Raw genomic sequence first — 21,673 nt, forward strand, 5'->3', positions numbered from 1 at the left:
CCACATATAACTCCAATCAGGAATGGGTCCTGCCAGCATTCCCGGAAGAACAGAATTCATCAAAATTGCATGAATTGGATAAAGCAAGAGCCTTAAAGTCCTACATCTCTGCTACTCTACACCTCCGTGAGGATTGAAAGATTATTTGTAGTTCCCAGTGGTGCAAGGAAAGGGCAAGCAGCATCCAAGCTCACAATAGCGAGATGGACTGTGTGGTTTCCTCCCGCAGTCCAAAGACATAGTTACATAGTTACTCAGGTTGAAAAAAGACACAAGTCCATCCAGCTCAACCATAAGGTCCATCCAGTTCAACCATAAGGTCCATCCAGTTCAACCATAAGGTCCATCCAGTTCAACCATAAAGTCCATCCAGTTCAACCATAAAACATGCTGGTAGGTTAATTGGCTCCTGTGTAAATTGGCCCTAGTATGTATGAATGTGAGTTAGGGACCTTAGATTGTAAGCTCCTTGAGGGTAGGGACTGATGTGAATATACAATGTATATGTAAAGTGCTGCGTAAATTGATGGCGCTATATAAGTACCTGAAATAAATAAAATAAATTATACACAGGGCTTACCGGGCTAGCGGGCTTCCTGTTCCTCAGGAAGTGAATGCACACTCAACAAGAGGGATTTCATCTTCATGGGCAGCCTTGGCAAAGGTCTCCCCTGAGATAATCTGCAAAGCAGCAAGCTGGTCCTCGTTTTCCATGTTTATGGCTCACTACAGCCTAGATCCAGCTAGTCTCACCTCCCGGGATTTTGGGAGGAAGACCTTACAATTTTCTGTTTCGTAATAGTCAATTAAAAAATCTGTTTTCTTCAGCATTCCCTCCCTGGTAGTGAGTTATTTACCATGCGTATGCTGCCATGAAGGCACCAGGAAAATTGAACACTTACCTTTCCGTAATTTTCCTTTCCTGGTGCCTGTCCATGGCATCATATTCCCCTCCCTTGTTCTTATTCTTGTGGCTGAATTGAGTCCAGTTATGAGAATGGGGGGTGGGGGGCATTGATTTCTTTTATAGCGTTATAATGATCCTGTGGGTTAGCCGGGGGTGGAGCAAACAACCATGAGTATGCCGCCATGGATAGGCACCAGGAAAGGAAATTACGGAAAGTTAAAGTATTCAATTTTCCATTCACTGCAAAATCAAAGGTGCAAAAATGTCTCCCCCCCCGAGCAGTAATATATTTCTATTCCCCTTGGTGGGAGTGGAGATGACCCCATCTATAAGGATATACAGTACATACACACACAGCACAAGGCCTCGTGTTCACGCTACGAGACGTTTCTTGGGCTGCAGTTCCTCTGAGCTCCACAAGGTGGTGATCTCACTTCTACCCAGACAGGAAGTCTCTATGGAAGACAGGAAGTGATGTCAGGTACACACAGGAAGTACAGAGGAGACATTGCTGGAAGTGGCAGGAGAGGAGGTAATAAGATCTTATTTTCTATTTACACCCAGTAACCCCCCCCGTCATGTCTGTCCTCTTCCTTCGTAGTCACTGTGATCTCTTTTATCTCCAGCAGAAGATGATACACACATATGTAGCGCCCACCCCATTCAGGTGGGTGCTTAGTGTGTTTCTGTAATTAGTGATAGGTAAATTTGGCCAAGGCCTTGCATTTTTTTTCTTAGGCCTGATTGTTTATTTGTGGGTGAGAGTGGTAGAATAGAGGGGGGTGAGGCCACCTACACTCTGGCTCAAGGAGGTCCCTTCATCCTTCCAGTGGAAATGTTCTAGAAGAGAGGCAGGATTTGGACCTGAGTGACAGGCAGCTTATGTGGAGAGCTCTGGACCAATCATTAAATTGTATTAATGTAATAAAAATCAACCAGCGCTAATCACAAATAATTTGAACTAAAGCAGCTGTGGTACTGAGGGTAAAACGTATCAAATCCCAAAACATAAATGATCACAAGAAGCAGTACAGCGCATAAGATTACATTTAAAAACATTCATTAGAGAATACTGTTATAAAGTCCATAGTAAAGAATTTCCAACATGTGATCCAGTGGTACGAGTGATATCCACACAAGATAAGTGACTGTAGTGAAACAAGACCTCCACCAACGGTGACACAAGCCGCTCACCTCAGCTGTTGGACCCCTGAGTTAATCAGTCAGGTCAAAGACAGCATTTCCCTCAACGGGAAGTAAAGCAGGAACAGGTAGACTTGTTGCCGGTCAGATACCCAAAACTTGTGAAGCTCGCAGTAGTCACATGAAAATAAAAGTAAGGAACATCTCCTGAGGAGATTTACAGCCTATATGGGGGGGTCTTCTGAACCAGGAGAGGCTGAACCCGACAAGATGGATGGATGGAGAAGAAATAATAAATAAATAAATAAATAAATAAATAAATATAAACTTTAAAAGGCATCCGAAGCGAGGACGAAAAAAGAACGAGGTTTTTTTTTCCGTCCTCGCTTCTGACGCCTTTTAAAGTTTATATTTATTTATTTTTTCTTCTCCATCCATCCTGTCGGGTTCAGCCTCTCCTGGTTCAGAAGACCCCCCCCCCCCATATAGGCTGTAAATCTCCTGAGGAAATGTTCCTTACTTTTATTTTCATGTGACTACTGCGAGCTTCACAAGTTTTGGGTATCTGACCGGCAACAAGTCTACCTGTTCCTGCTTTACTTCCCGTTGAGGGAAATGCTGTCTTTGACCTGACTGATTAACTCAGGGGTCCAACAGCTGAGGTGAGCGGCTTGTGTTACTGTTGGTGGAGGTCTTGTTTCACTACAGTCACTCATCTTGTGTGGATATCACTCGTACCACTGGATCACATGTTGGAAATTCTTTACTATGGACTTTATAACAGTATTCTCTAATGAATGTTTTTAAATGTAATCTTATGCGCTGTACTGCTTCTTGTGATCATTAAATTGTATTGGCAGGGGCGGGACTCGCATATAAGTTGGGGGTCACATGCTTCCAGGGGGGAGATTGAGGAGTTGGAACCATGTAAGAGTGCACCAGGAGGAGGCTTGAAGGCCTGGGTGGTTCAGAGACCCCAGCGCTGGATAGCAGGAGGAGTTCGGGACCATAAGGAGGAGGCTTGAAGGCCTGGGTGGTTCAGAGACCTCAGTGCTGGATAGCAGGAGGAATTCGGGACCATAAGGAGAAGGCTTGAAGGCCTGGGTGGTTCAGAGACCCCAGCGCTGGATAGCAGGAGGAGTTCGGGACCATAAGGAGGAGGCTTGAAGGCCTGGGTGGTTCAGAGCCCCCGTGCTGGATAGCAGGAGAAGTTCAGGACCATAAGGAGGAGGCTTGAAGGCCTGGGTGGTTCAGAGACCCCAGTGCTGGATAGCAGGAGGAGTTCGGGACCATAAGGAGGAGGCTTGAAGGCCTGGGTGGTTCAGAGACCCCAGTGCTGGATAGCAGGAGAAGTTCGGGACCATAAGGAGGAGGCTTGAAGGTTTGGGTGGTTCAGAGACCCCAGTGCTGGATAGCAGGAGGAGTTCAGGACCATAAGGAGGAGGCTTGAAGGCCTGGGTGGTTCAGAGACCCCAGTGCTGGATAGCAGGAGGAGTTCGGGACCATAAGGAGGAGGCTTGAAGGCCTGGGTGGTTCAGAGACCCCAGTGCTGGATAGCAGGAGCAGAGGTCGTCATGTAGACCAGAGGAGAAACCGGGCGTCCCACTGTTGATTGGGAGTGAGCAAAGGGAGTGCAACCCTGTGGTGCTTATCCGTAAACTTGCTATGAGTCCAAGGACCTAGTGAGAGACACTTTTCAGAACTTTGATTGCAAGAGTCAAGGAATTAGGAGGTGAAGGTCTGGGACTTTGGAATCTTTTATCCACAGTATTATTCAGAGTGATGCTGGTCAGTTCACAAAAGGAAAGTACACAGGAAAGAGTATTAATAGAGGCATCTCATATCTTCTGACTACTTGTTTTACCAACTCAAGTTCAAGAATAAAGTTATATAAAATACAGAGACTGTCTGGTGTGCTGAAGTTGCATGGGAAGGAAGATCGGGAGTCATTGACATAAAGGTAATGAACAACTTAGCAGCTCCCAAGGGAGTAGTGCGCTACACATATATAGTGTGGGAACCCAGATTAACCCCTTCAGGGTCAGAACGTTTCCTCACATATAGGACTGGAACATTCTTATCATTTTTTTTTCTTTATAAACAACTTATATGACTTTTATTTAGGTATGAGGGATGGGGTTTATTTAGACATAAAATTAATATTATTTGTCTCTCTTTACCAGCAGATCAAAAACAAGCAAAAAGGACTTTACGTAGAAAAAGGACTTTGTGATCCATCAAGCAAAAGGTAAGAGTTTCCTGGACCAAAACAACCCTAAACTGAATGTTCCTCTGTGTGTATTCCCACTGGGGTCCGTTCTTCCCTCATATTACCCCCCATACATCCCATCCTAATATTCTACAACCAGTACAATCCAGATCATTCTCTGTCATCAATTATTGGTTTACAGGGAAGCCTGTATAGATCACATGACCAAAGAGGATGGAGGATGACCAGAGTCACATGACTGAGAAGATACTAAACCTCACCCTGGAGATCATCTACCTGCTGACCGGAGAGGTGAGGAGGTTTCTGGGAGGTCACATGACATCACTCTTATCTCTATTAATAAAACACAGACCTGACCGGAGAGGTGAGGAGGATTCTGGGAGGTCACATGACATCACTCTTATCTCTATTAATAAAACACAGACCTGACCGGAGAGGTGAGGAGGATTCTGGGAGGTCACATGACATCACTCTTATCTCTATTAATAAAACACAGACCTGACCGGAGAGGTGAGGAGGATTCTGGGATTCTAACATGATATTCCTATTGGTTCTTCAATACAGAGATTTCCTCTTGTGAAGTCAGATGATCATATGACCATCACAGTGCCTCCATGTGACTCCCTAAAACCTGAGAGACACAACATGCAGAAGATTCTAGAAGTCACCAAGAAGATGATGGAGCTGCTGACAGGAGAGGTGAGCGGTGCTGGGAATTCTGGGACATTATCCAGTAACAGACAAGGGATGTGTCTGGATTAGGGATGAGCCGAACACCCCCCTGTTCGGTTCGCACCAGAACATGCGAACAGGAAAAAAGTTCGTTCGAACATGCGAACACCGTTAAAGTCTATGGGACACGAACATGAATAATCAAAAGTGCTAATTTTCAAGGCTTATATGCAAGTTATTGTCATAAAAAGTGTTTGGGGACCTGGGTCCTGCCCCAGGGGACATGGATCAATGCAAAAAAAAGTTTTAAAAACGGCCGTTTTTTCAGGAGCAGTGATTTTAATAATGCTTAAAGTCAAACAATAAAAGTGTAATATCCCTTTAAATTTCGTACCTGGGGGGTGTCTATAGTGTGCCTGTAAAGGGGCGCATGTTTCCTGTGTTTAGAACAGTCTGACAGCAAAATGACATTTTGAAGGAAAAAACTCATTTAAAACTACCCGCGGCTATTGCATTGCCGACAATACACATAGAAGTTCATTGATAAAAACAGCATGGGAATTCCCCAAAGGGGAACCCCGAACCAAAATTAAAAAAAAAAAATGACGTGGGGGTCCCCCTAAATTCCATACCAGGCCCTTCAGGTCTGGTATGGATATTAAGGGGAACCCCGGCCAAAATTAAAAAAAAAAATGACGTGGGGTTCCCCCTAAATTCCATACCAGACCCTTCCGGTCTGGTATGGATTTTAAGGGGAACCCCGCGCCAAAAAAAAAAAAAAAAAAAACGGCGTGGGGTCCCCCCAAAAATCCATACCAGACCCTTATCCGAGCACGCAACCTGGCAGGCCGCAGGAAAAGAGGGGGGGACGAGAGTGCGGCCCCCCCTCCCTCCTGAACCGTACCAGGCCACATGCCCTCAACATTGGGAGGGTGCTTTGGGGTAGCCCCCCAAAACACCTTGTCCCCATGTTGATGAGGACAAGGGCCTCATCCCCACAACCCTGGCCGGTGGTTGTGGGGGTCTGCGGGCGGGGGGCTTATCGGAATCTGGAAGCCCCCTTTAACAAGGTGACCCCCAGATCCCGGCCCCCCCCCTGTGTGAAATGGTAAGGGGGTACATAAGTACCCCTACCATTTCACGAAAAAAGTGTCAAAAATGTTAAAAATGACAAGAGACAGTTTTTGACAATTCCTTTATTTAAATGCTTCTTCTTTCTTCTATCTTGCTTCATCTTCTGGTTCTTCTGGCTCTTCTGGTTCTTCTGGTTCTTCCTCTGGCGTTCTCGTCCAGCATCTCCTCCGCGGCGTCTTCTGTCTTCTTCTCCTCGGGCCGCTCCGCACCCATGGCATGGGGGGGAGGCTCCCGCTCTTCTCTTCTTCTCTTCTTCTTTTCTTCTTTTCTTCTTTTCTTCTCTTCTTCTCTTCTTCTTCATTTTCTTCTCCGGGCCGCTCCGCAATCCATGCTGGCATGGAGGGAGGCTCCCGCTGTGTGACGGCGCTCCTCGTCTGACAGTTCTTAAATAACGGAGGGGGGCGGGGCCACCCGGTGACCCCGCCCCCCTCTGACGCACGGTGACTTGACGGGACTTCCCTGTGACGTCACGGGGAATGCCACAGGGAAGTCCCGTCAAGTCACCGTGCGTCAGAGGGGGGCGGGGTCACCGGGTGGCCCCGCCCCCCGTTATTTAAGAACTGTCAGACGAGGAGCGCCGTCACACAGCGGGAGCCTCCCTCCATGCCAGCATGGATTGCGGAGCGGCCCGGAGAAGAAAATGAAGAAGAAGAGAAGAAGAGAAGAAAAGAAGAAAAGAAGAAAAGAAGAAGAGAAGAAGAGAAGAGCGGGAGCCTCCCCCCCATGCCATGGGTGCGGAGCGGCCCGAGGAGAAGAAGACAGAAGACGCCGCGGAGGAGATGCTGGACGAGAACGCCAGAGGAAGAACCAGAAGAACCAGAAGAGCCAGAAGAACCAGAAGATGAAGCAAGATAGAAGAAAGAAGAAGCATTTAAATAAAGGAATTGTCAAAAACTGTCTCTTGTCATTTTTAACATTTTTGACACTTTTTTCGTGAAATGGTAGGGGTACTTATGTACCCCCTTACCATTTCACACAGGGGGGGGGCCGGGATCTGGGGGTCACCTTGTTAAAGGGGGCTTCCAGATTCCGATAAGCCCCCCACCCGCAGACCCCCACAACCACCGGCCAGGGTTGTGGGGATGAGGCCCTTGTCCTCATCAACATGGGGACAAGGTGTTTTGGGGGGCTACCCCAAAGCACCCTCCCAATGTTGAGGGCATGTGGCCTGGTACGGTTCAGGAGGGAGGGGGGGCCGCACTCTTGTCCCCCCCTCTTTTCCTGCGGCCTGCCAGGTTGCGTGCTCGGATAAGGGTCTGGTATGGATTTTTGGGGGGACCCCACGCCGTTTTTTTTTTTTTTTTTTGGCGCGGGGTTCCCCTTAAAATCCATACCAGACCTGAAGGGTCTGGTATGGAATTTAGGGGGAACCCCACGTCATTTTTTTTTTTAAATTTTGGCCGGGGTTCCCCTTAATATCCATACCAGACCTGAAGGGCCTGGTATGGAATTTAGGGGGACCCCCACGTCATTTTTTTTTTTTAATTTTGGTTCGGGGTTCCCCTTTGGGGAATTCCCATGCCGTTTTTATCAATGAACTTCTATGTGTATTGTCGGCAATGCAATAGCCGCGGGTAGTTTTAAATGAGTTTTTTCCTTCAAAATGTCATTTTGCTGTCAGACTGTTCTAAACACAGGAAACATGCGCCCCTTTACAGGCACACTATAGACACCCCCCAGGTACGAAATTTAAAGGGATATTACACTTTTATTGATTGACTTTAAGTATTATTAAAATCACTGCTCCTGAAAAAACGGCCGTTTTTAAAACTTTTTTTTGCATTGATCCATGTCCCCTGGGGCAGGACCCAGGTCCCCAAACACTTTTTATGACAATAACTTGCATATTAGCCTTTAAAATTAGCACTTTTGATTTCTCCCATAGACTTTTAAAGGGTGTTCCGCGGCATTCGAATTTGCCGCGAACACCCCAAATTGTTCGCTGTTCGGTGAACTTGCGAACAGCCAATGTTCGAGTCGAACATGAGTTCGACTCGAACTCGAAGCTCATCCCTAGTCTGGATGGTGACTGTATCATTGTGTGTGTCAGGTTCCTATAAGGTGTCAGGATGTCACTGTCTATTTCTCCATGGAGGAGTGGGAGTATTTAGAAGGACACAAGGATCTCTACAAGGACATCATGATGAAGAATCAGCCGCCCCTCACATCACCGGGTAAGAGGAGACTTTATTGTAAAGGAGAGAGCAGTACGGAGGGTCCACCTAGATCCCCCATCATCTGATAAACACATAGAAACAATCTATTCAGTCAGTGTGTGTGTTTCCTACAGATGGATCCAGTAATGGGAACCCACCAGAGAGATGTCCCCGTCCTCTGTATTCCCGGGATTCCACACAGGAAGGTCACACCATCCCTCACCATCATCAGGTAGATGAGGAACAATCACTGATAGTATCATTAGGATCTGTACATTATCTGCATTGTTACAATTCGTGCCATTTGTATTATATATTCAGAGTGGAAACTTAAGAGATTCTAAAGTTGAGGGTAAAGAAGAGATAAAAGAGGAGGATGATGAGGATAAAGTGATGGAGAAGTCAGAGTCTCTAAAAGAACACAAAGATCTGTACCAGGACACCATGGTGGAGTCATCCAGCTATAGAAACCCACCAGAGAGATGTCCCCATCCTCTGTATTCCAGGGATTCCACACAGGAAGATCACACCATCCCTCACCATCATCAGGTAGATGAGGAACAATCACTGATAGTATCATTAGGATCTGTACATTATCTGCATTGTTACAATTGATGTCATTTTTATTATTTATTCAGAGTGGAAACCTGAGAGAGTCTAAATCTGATGGTAAAGCAGAAGAAGAGACATATGTGAGGGATGATCAGCAGTCTATGGAGGAGGATGGAATAACAGGGACATTTATAGAGGAGGACACTCCTACAGAGATCAGCACAGGTGGGTCATTAACACTAAATACATTCCTCCACCCATACTGCTCACTGATTGGTCCAGAGTAGGGCGGGGACTGGGTGATATCAGCCTGTAATACCCTGGTCACTTTCCTGAGCTGTGTTCCCGGTCCAGTATTCCTGTATTTCTCTCGGATAATCTTCCTTCTCTGTGCTGCAGACACAGTTTATGTATCTAGTCTGGATTTATGGAGATTCTGAGGTTCAGCTGGCAGAAGAATATTATTTTTCACCATATGTGTTACTAGATCTAGGCACCTGGGGTATGTGCTTTGGGTCTCCTTCCCCATGCCCGGGTCTAGTAAGATCTCCGACAGAACAATTCTCTCAGGGTTACTTACTCTGTTATCTGCTGGCTGTGCCGGGTGGAGGGATATAAAGTAGATATTTGCCAGCACACCATGGATCGGCACAAAGTAGCATCCAAACGGATAGTTTATTTCATGATCACAACACAAGAAGAGTGCAACGTTTCGGGGGTCACACTGGACCCCTTCGTCAGGCATGTGCCGGGTGGAGGGATATGTCTGTATAGTCTCAGACCCAAGTCACTGAGTGCAGTCTCAGGAGATGGGAGAAAGCGGTGTGGGACCTCTGCAACTTGTCTCAAGTAAACCTTTTTTTTAAGACATTAGGTTTTTATTGATGTTTCAACAATATACAATTGACTGGTTCAGTACAAAACGTCCAATCAAGACAGTAAGAACTTGGTAAACAAAATACCAAGTTATCCATAGTATAACATTTCCATTGATAATACCAAAGCGGGGGACAAACTGTCCATGAATATGACAAACCTTCTCGGCCAGTCCAAAGGAGACAGAAAGGAACAAATAACAAACTAATCCTATGAAGAGAGAAAACTAACAAGGGACAACCTATGTTATCCATACTAGAAGAAATAATATTGTAAAAATCGGGAAATTGGATCTCATTATTCCAGCAGTTAAGCAAGCTAAGGTTAAAGTGGTTGTTAAGCCATTCTAACCTGTATACACCATCAGCACTGCTTCCTATTGTAGTATCTCCCTCTGTGTGTGATTTATAAATATAAATGCTGCAAATACCTAATTTCACAGCCAAGCTTGCGATCACATGACCGGCCAGCTTTCTCCTTTCCTCCTCTGAGAGATGCAGTGGGCGGGGCTGAGATTCCCCTGCTGATGTCAGTCTGGAGGAGAGAGCTGGCTGGTCATGTGATCGCAATCTCGGCTCTTAAATTAGATTTTTACAGCATTTATATTTATAAATCATTCACAGAGGGGGACACTGCAATAGGAGGCAGTGCTGATGGTGTATACAGGTTAGTGTTATGAGAGCAGCAGGAGGGGGGAGGGGCGGCTCACACACAGACAGAGAGGGGAGGGGGGAGGAGAACACAGGAGCAAAAAAGAGAGCAGATAGCAGGCTGCTGATGACAGAGGCGAGTAAACTGACCACGGTGTCAGGGTTCAGCAGCCATGATACACCGTGGTCAGTTTACAGTGGGGTGGGGAGAAACTGGCAGGATCAGCCAGTTTTTTTAGGTGTTACAGGGGGCCAAATGAGACAAGACAAGCACTGTGTCATATAACATGCTTTAAAGGTGCAGGATCCATTTTTAATTTTTTTTTTTGGGGGGTTAACAAACGCTTTAACCGCTTCAGCCCCGGAAGATTTTACCACCTTCCTGACCAGAGCATTTTTTGCGATTCGGCACTGCGTCGCTTTAACTGACAATTGCGCGGTCGTGCGACGTTGCACCCAAACAAAATTGACGTCCTTTTTTCCCCACAAATAGAGCTTTCTTTTGGTGGTATTTGATCACCTCTGCGGTTTTTATTTTTTGCGCTATAAACAAAAGAAGAGTGACAATTTTGGTCCCATGCCAGGGCGCGTTCTGTCTGTCACAGGTGCGGGGTCAGGAGGGTGGGGGTTTGTGTGTGACGGGGCGCTGACTGCAATTGTAATGTAAGCCTTTACAGCGGGCAAATCCCGCTCTGTGATCAAGCTGGCTCTCCTCTTCCTCCACGCTCTCTTCCGCTATAATGATTCGGCCGCCCCCTCTGCACTGGTGAGGCTGCAATGATGAACACAGGTGAGGCTGCATTGATGAACATAGGTGAGGCTACAGAGGTGAGGCTGCACGGGTGGGGCTGCAATGATGGGCACAGGTGAGGCTGCAGTGATGGACACAGGTGAGGCTGAAATGATGGGCACAGGTGAGGCTGAAATGATGGGCACAGGTGAGGCTGCAATGATGGGCACAGGTGAGGCAGCACTGGTGAGGCTGCAGTGATGGACACAGGTGAGGCTGCACTAATAAGGCTGCAATGATGGACACTGGTGAGGCTGCAATGATGGACACTGGTGAGGCTGCAATGATGTACACAGGTGAGGCTGCAATGATGAACATAGGTGAGGCTGCACAGGTGAGGCTGCAATGATGGGCACAGGTGAGGCAGCACTGATGAGGCTGCAATGATGGGCACTGGTGAAGCTGCAATGATGGACACAGGTGAGGCTGCACTAATAAGGCTGCAATGATGGACACAAGTGAGGCTGCAATGATGGACACAGGTGAGGCTGCACAGATGAGGCTGCAATGATGGACACAGGTGAGGCTGCAATGATGGACACTGGTGAGGCTGCAATGATGGACACTGGTGAGGCTGCAATGATGGACACTGGTGAGGCTGCAATGATGGACACTGGTGAGGCTGCAATGATGGAGACTGCTGAGGCTGCAATGATGTACACTGCTGAGGCTGCAATGATGTACACTGCTGAGGCTGCAATGATGTACACTGCTGAGGCTGCAATGAGGTACACAAGTGAGGCTGCAATGAGGTACACAGGTGAGGCTGCAATGATGGACACAGGTGAGGCTGCAATGATGAACATAGGTAAGGCTGCAATGATGGGCACAGGCAGGGCCACTGATAGGGCAGTGCAACCAGCCCCGTTGTACGGGGCCCGGCCCTATCACCTGCCTTTAGGGGTGGGGACAGGGGTGGGGTCAAGGGCGTGATCAAAGGGGCCCCATCAGGTAGGCTGTACGGGGCCCCATAATTTCAAACAGTGGCCCTGGGCACAGGTGAGGTTGGACTGGTGAGGCTGCAATGATAGGCACAGGTGAGGCAGCAATGATGGACACGGGTGAGGCTGCGTTAGTGGGCACTGGTCACGCTGCATTGATGGGCACGGGTGTTAAAGTTGTTGTTAATATTTATTTGTGTAACTTAATTCTGCATAAAACATTTAAGTGTCATTCATGAGAATTTATGAGGTTGTGTATAGGGGCGGGGCATGGTAGGTGTTGGGCGGGGAAACTGGTGGTGAGTAACCCTTAAGGCCTGGCTAGTAGCTCAGGACCTGAAATTTTAAGCCCTGTCACTATTATGTATAATTATTTTGTACTTTGATACAGACGAATACAAATACTATATATACAATTATATGCATCAATAAATATTATTTATATTCATTAGCTTATCCATTTGCAACCACGTACCTGATATATAGATAGAGATGGAGGCAGATGACTAGGTCATTGCTTCATATAAAGTCCCAAACCCGTTCTTTTTAATTATTTGTAAGGGTTGGTGAGTAGCAGCAGGTAAAATGAACGCTCTGAAATCTAAATTGGAAATCATGGCACGTGGAATGGAAGCCCATTGTATTTCAGGAGAAGTTATCCAGGCCTGTAATTGGTCCAGTATTGTGGCTCTATAATAATCCTGTAGTACTGGTGACCCCATACCACCGAAGGAGTTATGTTTAGAGAGAGTGGAAAATAAAACTCTTGGCCTTTCCATTTGTATTGCTGTATAGCAGTATTGAGGGCCATAAAGAACTGGGAGTACAAAGGGAACTGTCCTGAAAATATACAGAATTTTAGGCACTCGTACCATATTAAAGGCTGCTATACGGCCCACCCATGACAACTCAAATTTGGATAGTTGTGTTAGTTCAGCTTTGATAGATTTCAATAGTCTATCATAATTAACCTCATACAGTCGGGTAGAAGGTGTGGATAAATAAATCCCCAGGTATATTGAATGCATTCCGTCTTCCAAGAGCATGGGAATGGGGCTTTCAGGACATGACATGTGGAAACCTTTACCATATAATAGGACACTGGTGGAAATTCTTGAATCACCTCATTCACCCTGAACAGGAAAGGAGCCACGCCTGTGAGGGGTAAAATCATGTTGTCAGTGAAAAGTCCGATCTTGTGAGATGTCCCAGACACCTGAATACCAGATAGAGAAGAAGAAGCTCTAATGGTTTCCAAAAAATGGCTCCATTACCATGGAAAATATTAGGGGAGGATGGGGGCACCCTTGCTTAGTGCCGTTAGTTATGGCAAAGTTGTCAGAAGGACGTGAAGACACGGGCTGAGGGATTTTGTATTCAAGGCCATAATAGCCTAAAGGATAAAGCCACTGACACCAAACTTGCTCAATGTAGCGTGCAGATATAAGAGAATATGAAAACACTGCGCTCTAATAGCAAAAATAAAATATATGTGAGCCAGCAGCTGCATACATTGTGACAAACAATAACTGGTAACTGGGAAAAAATGCAGCGCTATGAAATATTGGGAAGTTAGGGTGTAGTGAAACAATTAAGTAAGAGATGCTGTACTGAACAGTAAAGCATATGTGCAAAAACCATAAGTGAAGTGAAATGAACAAACACAGTATAAAGTGTCCACATATGGTAAATGGATGATTCCAAACTCAAATTGATAAGAGGAACTGGTATGGACCAAAAAATGATGTGAGACTGGAAATTAAAGTCAATGGTGCACGGTGTGGATCTGTGACTGTGAGTCAACAACGGGGTACAGAACTTCCGTAGCTGTAAACCAACATCTCGATATGGGGCATCAGAATGAAAACATCAGGAAGTAAGATAAGATGGGTACTCTTACCAGATGACGTGGACTCCACTGTCGTATGACATGGAGTCAATGGTGCATGGAGCCAAACCTAGGCTGAAAACGATATCCGGAACGGTGGAACCTCTGTCTCACTTCTCGATTTCTCTGGTGGGGTGAAGAAACATCAGGAAGGGCCGCCAACTGGATATCAGCCAATAGACCTCAAGGATGTGTTCCAAGGAGAAGCCGGGGACAGATTTGATCCAGACCCAGTGATGGAAGTAGGGCTACTGGAAGGCAGTTTCTTGCATCGGGATAATATGCAAATAAAAAATAAAAAGCTTCTGCATAGTGCAGGTAAACCAGGAATTTTTATTTCTAAAAATACCAAACAAAAAATGGATAAAAGTGATCACAATTGAAATAAAATCTAAGCAGCGTAAGGAAGGGGAGATCGCCCGACGCGTTTCGACCAAGAGGGTCTTTAACAGGGGCATGAGCTTCCCCCTTCACGCTGCTCCTATATATAAAAATGAGTTTCGAATCATCCATTTACCATATGTGGACACTTTATACTGTGTTTATTCATTTCACTTCACTTATGGTTTTTGCACATATGCTTTACTGTTCAGTACAGCATCTCTTACTTAATTGTTTCACTACACCCTAACTTCCCAATATTTCTTAGCGCTGCATTTTTTCCCAGTTAGCGTGCAGATATCCCCAATGCACTCTGCCAAATGCTCTTTCAGCATCTAAACCAATAAATTAAGCAGGGATTCTGAGTACTTTGGGTAGTCTGAGTAGATTGAGCGTCCTACAAGTTCCATCAGTCGCCTGCTTCCCTTTCACAAAGCCCACCTGATCGGAGACATAGGGGCATGGCCCCACCACATTATGTTATCTGTAGACACATGAGCCATCTGCTGTAGTAGCTGAAGGTGCGAGAGTGCAAGATCAATCCAAGATTACAAATTATGTGGGCGAGAAAGAAAAGTAAAATCTGTTTCTGAAGAGTGGTGCCAAAGCCAGATATCGTAACGTGACTCATTGTGCAAGAGGGTTATCGGAGACTGTCTAGGTACCAAGGAGGGGTTAGAGCTGTCAAGAGTTTTGATGTAGCGCAATTCAAAAAAAGTGCAAAAAATCGAGTCCATAATATAAAGTGCGTCCACCACCAATATGTAATAATGTGGTAATGTTCACAGGTATCTTCAAATCCACTCCGTGTTGCTTTAAACACGCGTACTCCCATCTGGTGTAGATAATAGACTCTCACCTCACAGTATTGACCTCACTAAGAACAAGGTCAGAAACGGCTTTATTGTCCCTCCTTGGGCTAATATCATCAGTAGTTTATCTGGGGATTACTTTTCCCCTCTGTTGGCACCTCTCTCCAATGTAGGTCACATACAAAACAAAATGGGACTAATAGTGCTCTCTGTATACAAATGTGAAACCCCTGACTCAGAAGTACTCCCATTGAATGATCACACAGAGCGCTATGATACAAGTATAAAAATGGAACATAGAGTGTATCCACCACCGATGTCATGTAGTGTGCACAGATATAATCCAATCTACTCAGTGCTGACTCCAAGCATGCATATTCACACCTTTTATCGTGCAGGTAATAAACTCTCACCTCACAGTACTGACCTCAATCAATCTAAGTCAAAGCAGGCTTTGGTTGGTCTTCCTTGGACTGTATCATCAATGGTACATAAGACAGCTCATTTTCTTCCTCTATTGGCACCCCTCCCAGATTTATATATCATGTAAAACAGAATAAAACTGATAGTGCTCTCTGTATGCTAATACTTTGTTGAAATATCCAATAAAAATGCACTGACATAAAATGAGAACACAAAGTGCTATGATGTCAGGAATGGTGTCATTATTTTGTGCACCTGCTGGTGGCACTGTTACATTCAGCACCAAAGGGTGTAGTTCTGGTGGCCACCAGCAGGTGTCTCCCTGCCAGGATTACTAAAACCTGATGTGGGTCTGCTGGACTCAGGGGTGGACTGACAACTCATGGGGCCCCTGGGCAATAGAAGATCATGGGGCCCCCTGTATCCCCACCCACACGCAAGCCACACCTACACAAAGCCCCACCTACATAAATCATGGGGCACACAGCAGGGCACAGGTACATCACAGGGCATGGGGCGCACAGCAGGGCACATCAAGGGGTACACAGCAGGGAACAACACAGGGCATGGGGCGCACAGTAGGGCACATCACAGGGCACACAGGAAGGCACATCATGGGGCAAAGGGCACATCAGGGGTTACACAGCAGGGCATTGAGAACATCACAGGGCATGGGGCACATCACAGGACACACAGCAGGGCACATTAGGAGGTACACAGCAGGGCATGGGGCCCACAGCAGGGCACATCACAGGGCACACAGCAGGGTTTATTATGCTGTACACAGCAGGGCACATTATTAAGCACAGCATGGTGCATCATAGGGAACATCAGTGGGTACACAGCAGGGCATGGGGTACACAGTAGGCACATCATGGGGTACACAACGGGGCACATCAAGAAGTACACAGCAGGGCATGCAGCACATCACAGGGCATTTGGGACATAGTAGGGCACACAGCAGAGCACAGGGCACACAGTAGGGCACATCCCAGGGCACATCATTGGAAATGGCACATTTGGCGGTACACAGCAGGGCACATCACAGGACATGGGGCACACAGTAGGGTACATCAGGGGGTACACAGCAAAGTGTAGGGCACAGAGCACATCACAGGGCATGGGGCACACAGTAGGGAACATCGTGGGTCACAGGGCACATTAGGCGGTATATAGCAGGGCACATCACAGGGTATGGGGCACACAGTAGGGCACATCAGGGAGTACACAGCACATCATAGGGAACATCATGGAGTACACAGCACATCACAGGGCATGGGGCACACAGTAGAGCACATCACAGGGCACACTGTAGGTCACATCAGGCAGTACACAGCAGGGCACGGGGCACCTAGCAGGGCAAAGGACACATCACAGGGCATGTGGCATACAGTAGGGCACATCCGGGGGGTACACAGCAGGGCACATTACGGGGCACGCAGTAGGGCAAATAGCAGGGCACAAACCAAAACACAGGGCACACAGCAGAGCACTGGGATCCTCCAGACACAGCACAGTGTCTCTCAGGGCAGCCGTGGGGGGAGAAGGCACAGGGGGACACCGTGGGCGGGTGAAAGGCACAGTTGGACACTGTGGGTGGGTGGAGGACACAGGGGGACATGGTGGGTGGGTAAAGGACACAGGGGGACACAGTGGGCGGGTGGAGGACACAGGAGGAAACTGTGGAGGGGGTGTAAGGCACAGGGTGACACTGTGGGTGGGTGGGGGACACTGTGTGGGGGTGAAGGCACAGGGGGACATTGCGGGTGGGTGAAGTACACAGGGGGACACTGTGTGGGGGGTGGAGGGCACAGGGGGACACTGGGTGGGTGGAGGACACAGGGGGATGCTGTGGGGGGTGGAAGGCACAGGGGGACACTGTGGGTGGGTGGAGGACACGGGGATACTGTAGGTAGGTGGAGGACACAGGGGGACACTGTGAGGGGGGGGGTGGAAGGCACAGGGGGACACTGTGGTTGGGTGAAGGACACAGGGGGACACTGTGGGTGGGTGGATACGGTTGGGTGGAGGACACAGGGGGACACTGTGGGTGGGTGGAGGACACAAGGGGACACTGTGGGTGGGGGGAGGAAGGCACAGGGGGACACTATGGGTGGGTGGAGGGCACAGGGGGACACTGTGTGGGGGGGGCACAGGGGGACATTGTGGGTGGAGTACACAGGGGGACACTGTGGGTGGGTGGAGACGGTAGGGTGGAGGACACTGGGTGGAGGACACAGGGGGACACTGTGGGTGGGTGGAGAACACAGGGGGACACTGTGGGTGGGTAGAGGACACAGGGGGACACTGTGGGTGGGGGGAGGAAGGCACAGGGGGACACTGTGGGTGGGTGGAGTACACAGGGGGACACTGTGTGGGGGGTGGAAGGCACAGGGGGACACTGTGTGGGGGGGAGGCACAGGGGGACATTGTGGGTGGGTGGAGTACACAGGGGGACACTGTGTGGGGGGTGGAGGACACGGGGATACTGTGAGTAGGTGGATTACACAAGGGGACATTGTGGGGGGGTGGAAGGCACAGGGGGACACTGTGGGTGGGTGGAGGACACAGGGGGACACGGTGGGTGGGTGGAGGACACTGAGTGGGTGGAGGACACAGGGAGACACTGTGGGTGGGTGGACACGGTTGTGTGGAGGCCACTGTGGGTGGGGGACCCTGTGGGTGGGTGGAGGACACAGGGGGACACTGTGGGTGGGGGGAGGAAGGCACAGGGGGACACTGTGGGTGGGGGGAGGAAGGCACAAGGGGATACTGTGGGTGGGTGGAGGACACAGGGTGACACTGTGGGGGGGGGTGTAAGGCACAGGGGGACACTGTGGGGGGGTGGTGGACACACGGGGACACTGTGGGTGGGTGGAGGACACGGGGACATGGTGGGTGGGTGGAGGACACAGGGGGACACTGTGGGGGGGTGGAAGACCCAGGGGGACACTGTGGGGGGTGGAAGGCACAGGGGAACACTGTGGGTGGGTGGAGCACATGGTGGGTGGAGGACACTGTGGGGGGAGAGGACACGGGAGGACCGGGAAACTATCACGGGGCCTCCTGTGGTCCTATTAGGGCCCGGGCCCCATACACCTGTACTGTCTGCCGCCCGCCCCCGTGACGGTGGCCATGGTACCTCCACTCCAGCAAAAACAACAGCTCCTCAACCGATGCCTGAATGCCTCTCACAGCGCGCTGCTCCCGCCGGCCCCTCCTCTCTTCTCGTCCGTCACAGGTGATGTCATTTACAACCTGGGGTGGACGGGAAGAAAGGAGGAGCTGGCAAGGAGCAGCGCGCTGTGAGAGGTATTAACTATCACAGCCGTGACCTGAATCCTAGATGCATCATGTTTTGCGGATGCAGAGGCTCTCACGCGCCGCCTAGTGGCACGGGCCCTCGGTCCGTGCCCAAGTGCCTGATGGGTCAGTCCGCCCCTGGCTGAACTATATAAGCCCGCGCTTAACCAAGGCTCAGGGCTTCAGAATTCCCTCTGCTAGCCTTGTCCCTGCCTGAACCTGATCTGGGGACACTGTGGGTGGGTGGAAGGCACAGGGGGACATTGTGGGTGGGTGGAGTACACAGGGGGACACTGTGTGGGGGGTTGAAGGCACAGGGGGACACTGGGTGGGTGGAGGACACAGGGGGATGCTGTGGGGGGTGGAAGGCACAGGGGGACACTGTGGGTGGGTGGAGGACACGGGGATACTGTGGGTAGGTGGAGGACACTGTGGGGGGGGTGGAAGGCACAGGGGGACACTGTGGGTGGGTGGAGGACAAGGTGGGTGGGTGGACACTGTGGGTGGGTGGAGGACACAGGGGGACACTGTGGGGGGGGGGTGGAAGGCACAGGGGGACACTGTGGTTGGGTGGAGGACACTGTGGGTGCAGGACACAGGGGGACACTGTGGGTGGAGGACACAGGGGGACACTGTGGGTGGGTGGAGGACACAGGGGGACACTGTGGGTGGGGGGAGGAAGGCACAGGGAGACACTGTGAGGGGGGCACAGGGGGACATTGTGGGTGGGTGGAGTACACAGGGGGACACTGTGGGTGGGTGGACACGGTTGGGTGGAGGACACTGTGGGTGGAGGACACAGGGGGACATTTTGGGTGGGTGGAGGACACAGGGGGACACTGTGGGTGGGTGGAGGACACAGGGGGACACTGTGGGGGGGGTGGAAGACACAGGGGGACACTGTGGGTGGGTGGAGGACATGGTGGGTGGAGGACACTGTGGGGGGAGAGGACACGGGAGGACCAGGAGACTATCACGGGGCCTCCTGCGGTCCTATTGGGGCCCCCTACACCTGTACTGTCTGCCGCCCGCTCCCGCCACCGTGATGGTGGCCATGGTACCTCCACTCCAGCAAAAACAACAGCGCCTCACCCGATGCCTGAATGCCTCTCACAGCACGCTGCTTCCGCCGGCCCCTCCTCTCTTCTCGTCCGTCACAGGTGATGTCATTTACAACCTGGGGTGGACGGGAAGAAAGGAGGAGCTGGCAAGGAGCAGCGCGCTGTGAGAGGTATTAACTATCACAGCCGTGACCTGAATCCTAGATGCATCATGTTTTGCGGATGCAGAGGCTCTCACGCGCCGCCTAGTGGCATGGGCCCTCGGTCCGTGCCTGATGGGTCAGTCCGCCCCTGGCTGGACTATATAAGCCCGCGCTTAACCAAGGCTCAGGGCTTCAGAATTCCCTCTGCTAGCCTTGTCCCTGCCTGAACCTGATCTGGGGACACTGTGGGTGGGTGGAAGGCACAGGGGGACATTGTGGATGGGTGGAGTACACAGGGGGACACTGTGTGGGGGGTTGAAGGCACAGGGGGACACTGGGTGGGTGGAGGACACAGGGGGATGCTGTGGGGGGTGGAAGGCACAGGGGGACACTGTGGGTGGGTGGAGGACACGGGGATACTGTGGGTAGGTGGAGGACACAGGGGGACACTGTGGGGGGGGGTGGAAGGCACAGGGGGACACTGTGGGTGGGTGGAGGACAAGGTGGGTGGGTGGAGGACACTTTGGGTGGGTGGAGGACACAGGGGGACACTGTGGGGGGGGCACAGGGGGACATTGTGGGTGGGTGGAGTACACAGGGGGACACTGTGGGTGGGTGGACACAGTTGGGTGGAGGACACTGTGGGTGGAGGACACAGGGGGACATTTTGGGTGGGTGGAGGACACAGGGGGACATTTTGGGTGGGTGGAGGACACAGGGGGACACTGTGGGTGGGTGGAGGACACAGGGGGACACTGTGGGTGGGTGGAAGACACAGGGGGACACTGTGGGTGGTGGAAGGCACAGGGGGACACTGTGGGTGGGTGGAGGACATGGTGGGTGGAGGACACTGTGGGGGGGGAGGACCGGGAGACTATCACGGGGCCTCCTGCGGTCCTATTGGGGCCCCCTACGCCTGTACTGTCTGCCGCCCGCTCCCGCCCCCGTGATGGTGGCCATGGTACCTCCACTCCAGCAAAAACAACAGCGCCTCACCCGATGCCTGAATGCCTCTCACAGCACGCTGCTCCCGCCGGCCCCTCCTCTCGTCCGTCACAGGTGATGTCATTTACAACCTGGGGTGGATGGGAGGAAAGGAGGAGCTGGCAAGGAGCAGCGCGCTGTGAGAGCTATTAACTATCACAGCCGTGACCTGAATCCTAGATGCATCATGTTTTGCGGATGCAGAGGCTCTCACAGACCCCCTAGTGGCACGGGCCCTCGGTCCATGCCCGAGTGCCTGATGGGTCAGTCCGCCCCTGGCTGGACTATATTAGCCCGCGCTTAACTAAGGCTCAGGGCTTCAGAATTCCCTCTGCTAGCCTTGTCCCTGCCTGAACCTGATCTGTTTCCTGCCTTGTCCTGGACCCTGTTACCTCCTGCCAGCTCCCACTTGCTGACCGCTCCTAGTACCTGGTCTTCTGTTCCCCTTTGCTCTTGTCCCTGCCTTGGTTATCTTATGTCTGTTTCCTTTGCTTGTGTATGTATGTGTATGAATATATAAGTGGGGACGGAAAGTATTCAGACCCCCTTAAATTGTTCACTCTTTGTTATATTGCAGCCATTTGATAAAATCATCTTTTTTCCTCATTAATGTACACACAGCACCCC

The 21,673-nt window shown here is 50.0% G+C and overlaps 2 protein-coding genes and 1 long non-coding RNA gene across 3 annotated transcripts in view; 2 read left to right on the forward strand and 1 right to left on the reverse strand.

The window, feature by feature from the left end:
• LOC141121652 (uncharacterized) overlaps positions 1–21,673 on the reverse strand; it is a 447,439-nt gene that overhangs the window by 198,712 nt on the left and 227,054 nt on the right. The window lies entirely within an intron of this gene.
• The window catches only part of LOC141121729 (uncharacterized), a 373,994-nt gene that overhangs the window by 84,384 nt on the left and 267,937 nt on the right, over positions 1–21,673 (forward strand). The window lies entirely within an intron of this gene.
• Positions 1,370–4,975, forward strand: LOC141121717 (uncharacterized). The gene is made up of 4 exons (XR_012240587.1): positions 1,370–1,439; positions 4,234–4,298; positions 4,462–4,571; positions 4,845–4,975. It is a non-coding gene; the product is annotated as an uncharacterized lncRNA (long non-coding RNA).

Source organism: Aquarana catesbeiana, unplaced genomic scaffold (assembly GCF_042186555.1).
Source record: "Aquarana catesbeiana isolate 2022-GZ unplaced genomic scaffold, ASM4218655v1 unanchor228, whole genome shotgun sequence".
In the NCBI taxonomy this organism is placed as follows: domain Eukaryota; kingdom Metazoa; phylum Chordata; class Amphibia; order Anura; family Ranidae; genus Aquarana; species Aquarana catesbeiana.